This window comes from Pinus tabuliformis, chromosome 4_2 (genome assembly GCF_031772625.1).
Source record: "Pinus tabuliformis cultivar Carrire ecotype Pingquan chromosome 4_2, CPIR1, whole genome shotgun sequence".
NCBI lineage: Eukaryota > Viridiplantae > Streptophyta > Pinopsida > Pinales > Pinaceae > Pinus > Pinus tabuliformis.
This window is the reverse complement of record NC_142304.1, coordinates 523,209,714-523,217,767: the sequence shown is the minus strand read 5'-3', so window position 1 is coordinate 523,217,767 and position 8,054 is coordinate 523,209,714.

Here is an 8,054-nt window from a genome sequence, read left to right as displayed (position 1 = left end):
GTTTCCACTTTCCATTCTACAAGAGAAGCCTTCATTTCTCAAGGACTAGACTACAAGTCCCCTTCCTTTGATGCCTTTTGTGATTCTTTAATAAGAGAACAAGAAAAACTCTTACACCTTGGTCATCTTAAACTTGGAAACTCTTTTAAGAAAGCCTTAGCCACCTCGCAGCAACCAAATTCAAAGAATCCTAAGAAGCCGTATCCTAAAAAGAATGGTCTTAAACCAAATAAGGGTCCTAAGCAATTTTAGTCTCAAAATGAAAAATCATTTCAACAAAATGATAAGGCAAATAAAAACAAAGGGAAGAAGACTGATAAACATTGCCACTTTTGTAATCGAGATGGCCACTTAGAATCCAAATGCTTTAAGAAGATGGAAGCCTTGGAAGCAACAATGAAGAAGCATAACATCCATTTGGAGCACTCTTCAACTTCATCTTCAGGAATAGCACTTTCTGCATGTGGTTGTCAAACATCTCGGTGTGGATATGCACTAAATGTATCTTCTTCTTCTAATTCTCATGAGTGGCTCATTGATTCTGGAGCTTCTTATCACATGGCCAAAAACAAAGCCATGTTTTCTTCTTTAAATGATTGTAACAACAAAAATATATATGTTGGTGATGATAGATCTCTTAGTGTTGTAGGGATTGGAACTGTTCATATAGACAATGGTCAATTTAATGATGTATTCTGTTCCAACCTCGTCTTGCAACCTTCTATCTTATATCAGATAACTCATTCAGGTGAAGGTAAAATTGTTGAATTTTCACCTCATGATGTTGTAATTAAGGACCTAAGAGATCTTAGACAAATTTTAGCTACTGGCATTGCTGATGATTCTACAAGGTTGTATAAGTTTAACAACTTTGGGTCATCAAATCTTCCCTCGATATTTGTTGCTCATAATGATGAAGTGAGCAAACTTTGGCATGAGCGATTTGGTCACTTAAACTATCGCTCCCTTCAGAATCTATGTAAAGAAAATATGGCGACAGGTCTTCCAATCGTATCTTGCAGAGATGGTGTTTGTTCCGGATGTGTACTCGAAAAACATCATCGAGATAGTTTTGAAAAACGTGCCTCTTGGCACGTCTCAACCCCTTTACAGCTTGTGCATAGTGATTTATGTGGTCCACTTCTAGTTGTTTCATTCTCTGGCTACAAGTATTTTTTAACTTTCATTGATGATTTCTCCTGACGCACTTGGGTATACTTCTTAAAACTCAAGAGTGAAGTATTTAACATGTTCTTGGCCTTTGTTGAAAAACAATTTGGACATCAAATTCTTAAGCTAAGATCTGATAATGGCAGAGAATATGTTAACAACAAATTCATCAACTTTTGCACTGAGAATGGAATACCAATGCAACATTCTGTTCCATATACTCCACAACAAAATGGTGTAGCTGAAAGGAAGAATCGCACCTTAAAGGAAATGGCTAATTGTATGCTTCAATCTAAAGGACTTAGTCTTAATTTTTGGGCAGAAGCAATTAACTGTGCAAATTACATAATAAATCACACTCCTACTAAGGTTTTAAAGAATATCACTCCAGAAGAAGCATGGAGCTCAATTAAACTAGATGTAAGTCACTTTTGTGTTTTTGGAAGTGAAGCATGGGCCCATATTCCAGATGAGAAACATAAAGCTTTAGAACCTAAGAGTGAAAAATGTATTTTTGTTGGATATTCAGAAGATGTCAAAGGATACAAACTTATTCCACTTAAGCCCAAAACTGTTATCATTAGAAGAGATGTAAAGTTTGCTGAAAATATATCGGCCTACGAGCCTAGTTCGATGGATGTGCCACCTCTCTCTATCCCTTCTACTTCTGAAAATATCTCTTCTTCAGATGATGACAATGAGGATGACAGTCCTCCCCCACCTTCTCAGGATCCTACTTCAACTCCTCAGCTTCCAAAATGGGTCCGTGCTACTCGGGATGCTGCAGGTGCTCTTGCCGGTGATCCTACAGATCAACGACGTACATGTTCTCAGTTTGATAGAGCCTCTTCTTTATTGGCTCAAGCTTCAGCTAATTATGATCCTGACACCTTTGCAGAAGCTTCAGGCCATCCAGATTGGGACGCAACTATGAATGAAGAATATCGTTCATTATTGGCAAATGATACATGGAATCTTGTTCCCCTTCCAAAGGGACGGAAACTTATTAGATGCAAATGGGTTTACAGAACCAAGTATGGACCAGATGGAAAAGTTGATAAACATAAAGCTCGTCTTGTTGCTAAGGGTTTTTCACAAGTTGAAGGCATTGACTATACTGAAACCTTCTCCCCTATTGCCAAAATGAACTCTATCTGCCTTGTTCTTTCCCTTGTTGCCTCTTTCAAATGGGAAGTCTATCAGATGGATGTTAAATTTACCTTCTTGCATGGGGACTTGCATGAAGAAATCTATATGGAACAACCTACTGGCTTTATACAAACAGACTCCAGGCTTGTATGTCGGCTTAAGAAATCCCTTTATGGTCTCAAGCAAGCCCCTCGGGCTTGGTATGCCAAAATGGATAGCTTTCTTTTAGAAACTGGATTTTCTAGGTGTCATTCTGACAATACAGTCTACACCAAGAAAGTGGGCAAGTCTCTTATCATTCTTGTTCTTTATGTTGATGATCTTATCCTTACTAGTAGTGATCCCAACCTTATAAACCATGTGAAGTCCAGCGTTAAAAAGAAGTTTGAAATGACAGACTTAGGACGCTTGCATTATTTTCTTGGTCTTCAAGTCTTGCAATCCAAGGAAGGTATTTCCCTTTCCCAGTCCAAGTATGCATGTGATCTTCTATGCCATTTTCACATAGAAGATTGTAAGCCAGCCCCTTCTCTCTTTCAGTTTGGAGCCAATTTCAGTTTGGAGCCAAACTTTCAGTCACTTGTACTTCCCCTGAAGTTGATGCTACCTTATACCGTCAACTTGTAGGAAAACTTTTGTATATGACCCATACTCGTCCTGACCTTTCTTTTGCTGTTGGACTTATTGCTCGATTTATGCAAAACCTACATGAAAGTCATTGGAAAGTAGCTAAAAGAATACTTCGTTATGTTCGAGGTACAGTTCAGTTTGGGATTCATTACAGTGCAGAAGCATCTCCTCTATTAGTTGGTTTCACTGATTCTGATTGGGCTGGTGACCCTGATGATCAGAAGTTTACTGCAGGTTATGTGTTCACTCTTGGTTCAGGACCTATGACATGGCATTGCAAAAAACAAAGTGCCATTTCTCTTTCTTCAGCAGAAGCAGAGTATTGTGGTGCCGTAGAAGCTAGTAAGGAAGCCTTGTGGCTTCGTCAGATCCTGTCAGAGTTTGGCTTTCAGCAGCAACATCCGACTACACTTTGGTGTGATAATCAAAGTGCCATTCAACTATGCAAAGATCCAGTGCAACATCAGCGCAACAAACACATTGCATTGCACATGCACTTCATCAGAAAGCTCATTCACGACCAGGTTCTTGAAGTGCAATATTGTTCAACAGATGATCAAGTTGCAGACATCTTTACAACGGTTCTCACATAGGTGAACTTTACTAAACTTCGATTTATGGTTGGAGTTCAGGAAGTTGTCACTAAGGGGGGAATAGGCTCTAATGCCTCCTTCCTTCTCCTATTGTGTCATATTTGTACATCCTTCAATCCTATCCCAAATTGTTCTTAAGGGGGGATGTTAGGATATTCTGACACATAGGAAATAGTTAAGTATAACTTGGTCTAGTGTAGAGTTAGGTAAAGTGTATTTCTTTACTATGTACTTTTGTAACTTACAATCCGACGGTCACGGTATGTAGTGATCTGACGGTTCATTCTCTCCTCGGTATTACCAACACTTGATCCGTGGATTAAAACCCGATTGGTCCATGATCTCTATTTAAAGAGCATGGAGGGTCATTTGTAGGGTAACCGTTTTTGAGAGAAGCTTATGTAAATTTTCATTCTTTTATCAATAAATTTCCTGAAGTGGCCGCGTTGGCTCAGGCCGTGGACTGTTTCCCTCTTTGAGGGTTTTAAGCACGTCAAGAATACTGGTGTATTGATCTGTGATCTGTTTGTGAGCGGTGTCCTTTGGTGTTCTGTCTGAGTAACTTACCCTGTAAATTCCTACAATGATGATGATGATGATGCTTATTACACTAGAAAGAAGAATAGGTACAATGATTGGACACGTGCACAACAATGCCTTAATTGAAGGTATTAAACCCTAACCCTAATATTCCTTCCTTGCATGGATACATGAGCCAAGTAAAGTGCACCTCTACTAGACATGAAGTGAGGCACACAAATATTCATCACCTTTTAGAGATTTGTGCCCTTAATTGAGATTGGAAATCCATGTATGAATGGCTTGCTTAACTAGAAAACTATGCCCTCTAATTAGTTGTGCATGCAATTATTAAATTAAGCAAAACTCAATATTAGCACTAAATTGGTAAATAAGGGAAAGTATGTAAACTGTAATTGAATTGAGGATGGCACATTCATGCTTTTGACATGCATTTTCACCTTATTTGTCTTTCGCTCTCCTCCATAAATGCCCTTGTGTTGTTATTACTGATGTATGGAACTATTGAAGGAGGGCATATTGGTGCTATTTTCATTAAGACTCTTGTATAGCAACTTTATTGGAGTACTATATATTTTATGTGCCTCAACCTTCTTTGCCTATTGCTACCATTAATGGCACTCTCTTGGACACTTTTTGAGGTACTAAATGTTGAAAATTGGCAGCTAAGGGATGAAATTCCTTGAATAAAATCTCATCTCTGACTATTCGAGAGTGACTTTCTAAAAATAGAAAGTCATGTCTATCATTTCAAGCATGACTTTCCAAAAATAGTAAATCACCTTACCTCAATTGGTAATCAAGTATAGATGATGGAACATCACTTAACTTATGCTTAATCAATCTTAATTGCTCAATTTCTATTTAATCATCAATATTATCATTAATATTATTATTATCGATATGATACTATAATTTTATTATCTAAATGGAAGTACATGTGACCTTTCCTACTTGGAACTCAATCATGCCACTTCTCACCTCTCTCTCTCCTTGATGGCACTTGTACTTCTCTCTCTCTCTCTCTTAATGGATTCATTGCACTCTTATACCCTCTTACGTGCATTAAAGTCTCGTCATAAAAGATTCCTCTTATGTACTCTTCAATGCATATGCTACTCTCTCTCCTTCAAGGCATGTGTACTCCTCTTTATGGCATCAGTTACAAGGCATGCATACCCCTCTTTATGGCATGAGTTACAAAGCATGCATACCCCTCCTTTATGGCATGGGTTACAAAGCATTTGTACCTCCTCTCCCTAAATTGACATATGTAACTCCCCCTCAAGGCATGTGAGTTACTCCTCCTTTATGACTCGAACTCCTTGCTCCTCCTATATATATGTGCCTCATATCCTCTCTACTTACTTGTGCATTGTGAAAGGAGAATTCGAACTTGTGGAAGAGGGAGAGAGGGAGAGAGAGAGAGCAGAACTTGGTGAGCCAAAGTGATTTAGTGTTTGCATCAACTGTTGCTACTGGAGATCTTCTTGCTACAACTATTTCAGATTTGGGTGAACTTACTCATTCTCTTATTATCTCATTGTATTTTATTTCTTTGCTAAACAATTGATTTCTAATATAAGAAGAATATGTTTGGGTTTTCCCCTTGTGGGTTTTGCCTTGGTCATTGTACCTAAATTCTCTGTGTCTCATTGTGTTTTTGGCTGTCTTCTTTTGATCTATATGGTTTATGTTCTATCTACAATTGCTTAACTGATATTGCAGTTGGAAGACGTTTCATTGTTTAAGTAATTTTTTCAGCATAGAACATCAAGTTTCAATACTAAAATCCAACAATTATTAGGCTTGAGTACACATGAAAGTACTCCATGCATAATCTCAAGGTTCCTTTAGGCCAGTTCAAACTCCATAGTATGTTCAAGTTAGTTTTACATTGAGACAACTCATCACATTCATAGATCATAAAGTCTATGCTAGGTTTGTGATTTGCAAAGCATTGAGTTAGAAGATCACCTTATCTTCTATTGCTTGTATATTGTGAGATCAAGGGGAGGTTCAATTTAGAGAGTCAGAAGAATCCTTCACTAACATGGACTAGAAGTGTTTAGCTGTTTCTTGAGGTTAGCATTGGGGATTAAGAAGAAAGATTTTCTAGAGGGCACCCAAGATAAACCTTTTGAGGACGTATGTTCTTTCCCTCGATCTCGATGACAAAAGATTGCAAGCGGCGTGGAGAATCCCATGTGACATCAACTTCCAAATTGTGAGACCTCACACTTCTTTTGGAACCACAACTAGTAGTAAGACTCGAACAAGGGTCTCAAGGAGTCAATGCTCATGGGACTTGATAGTTTGGCTACTTGTCCCTTCCTCATCTCGAGTACTTGGTGCTTTAATGCTAGATTCTTCTGACCACCTCGGGTTTTAGGAGAGTTGCAACATATGGTTGACTATCATATAGTATCACACATGCCTATCCCATTTGTTTGGTTTCTTTGTGGAAGAGATTATCAAACAATGTATCGAGCCCTTTTATGTGATGGATGACTATGTTGGAGAGTCGTCTTCTCCTTTCTCCCCTTATTTTGCTTCTATCTTTAATGTGCTTTGAGATGTTCCCATGTACTCTAGTCTCAACTAGAGATGAGTAGCCCATTTTGTTTTGTTTTGATGTCAACATATTATGTTTGACACAATTTTTCTATCTATATTAATTTTTATTACTATTGTATCGATATTTAGTTATTTTTCACTCTTGTAGATTAGTGATAGGACTAGTTTTTGCACTTACACTATGTACTTGCATGGGTTGTACTTTTGAGTTCCATTGACCTACTATTTTTTCCCATGGAAAATGTCATTGAAGAAAACCTCTAGGCACTTCATCACATTCTATGAATGGTGCTTAGGTGTAAATTTTGATGGAGTACAACATGAAGCCCTACCCAAAGGGATTATTAGATTTAAACCCATGACATCTCCATTATCTTGGCCTTGTATCTAGGTGGTTTAAAGTTTAAATTTATTGAGCTAACCTATTGGGCTCCCATTGCCCTACTATTGTGGTCATTTGATGGACGTTAATAAATTAGCTTATTTTATCGCATTGTTTACATATATTCAAGGCAAGCTTTGAAGTGATATTGATGACCATTAGCTCCGTAATTGCAAAAATCTCCCATAGAACTTTGGAATTTTCCTTGGAGATACTAAAGTTCTTATACATCACTTCTTTTACACTAGTTCAAAAATTGCAAAAATTTCCGTTGGAGCCTTTGAATTATTCCTTGCAGATCCTAAAGTTCTTATACATCACTTTCTTTTACACTATAGAGTCTCTTTGGCTGGAATAATAGATCTTCTTTCCACCCTTTTGGTGCAGCCTTCGACATTGGAAGCAACCTCTTTTTGATGTTAATCCCATCATCAAGTTAGCTTATGCATCTTCCGTTTATAGCATCCTTGGCTATCCTCCCACTATAGTCTCTTCTTTTCTCCTCCTTTCAATTTGGTCATCACTAGGGGCCATCCAGAATCTCTACACTAGCAAATCTACCAACTTAGAGGGACATTAATTTGATTTTCTTAAGTCTGGTGTGGAACCCTAGGTGCACCCCATTTCCGCTTCCTTTAATGAAGTTAGTTGGTTTACCTTTCAAATATCATGGTCCCATCATGTCATCCACTATTTCCATAAATTTGAGAATGTATCTGGCCCAAATAACTATAGGACTTGTTACCGACCAATTTAGTGCTCCCGTCAAGGCCTTCATGAAACGCTAAGGTGGAATCACACATGACAAGTGCCCATTGTCACATCGGCATGAGTTCACGCTCTTCAAGCCCAACTCCTATGAAAGGCTATGGGAGGGTTCCCTACATTCACAAGTATTTCCACCAACAATGATAAGACCAATGTCTAATGTTTGTATCATAAGGTGGAGGTAGGAATTAATTGTCTAACCTTACTGATCTATAAATAAAAGTTAGTGCTGAAACAATGTCGAT